The sequence below is a fragment of the Eurytemora carolleeae genome, unplaced genomic scaffold (genome assembly GCF_000591075.1).
Source record: "Eurytemora carolleeae unplaced genomic scaffold, Eaff_2.0 scaffold370, whole genome shotgun sequence".
Taxonomy (NCBI): domain Eukaryota; kingdom Metazoa; phylum Arthropoda; class Copepoda; order Calanoida; family Temoridae; genus Eurytemora; species Eurytemora carolleeae.
The window spans coordinates 219,736-220,309 of NW_019396283.1; positions in this window are offsets into that span (position 1 = coordinate 219,736).

The window sequence follows — 574 nt, forward strand, 5'->3', positions numbered from 1 at the left end:
CTGAGCTGAAAACTTTAGAATGAAATATCCAATTGGAAGATAACGTTGCTTCTCTGGAGTTTAAATTCATGTGGAGAACAAGCAATATTTAAACTGGATATTAAGAAAAAGAGTGGTTTAAGCCTTAATCCTGATATCCACCATTCTAAAGTTTTCAGCTCTAGGAAGCTCCAATTTTCTAGGGTTTCTAACTATAACTAAGATTTTTGCACAAGGTAATTAGCACATTTTTAGATTTTCTTGAATACACATCTAGGTTTTGAAAATAGTGCACAAATTTTTCCAGATTTGAATTCGCTAGGTCAATGACTTTAGCTCGATATTTCATGTTGACTTTAACTCGTAATTAGTCGTTCCACAGCTCGATTTTGATCTCAGATTTTATGCCCCTTTTGAACGAGATTTATTACCACTTTTTCCTATTTTACAGACCACATTTTTTTTTATAAAAGTAGGCTATTTCTCGACAAACTTTTTTACTTATACAAAGTATAATTATCGAAATCTTGTAGATCACCTTTTGTTCAAGCTCAAACTTGGCCAACATTTAAATGAAAAACTCGTTTTTTTTAGA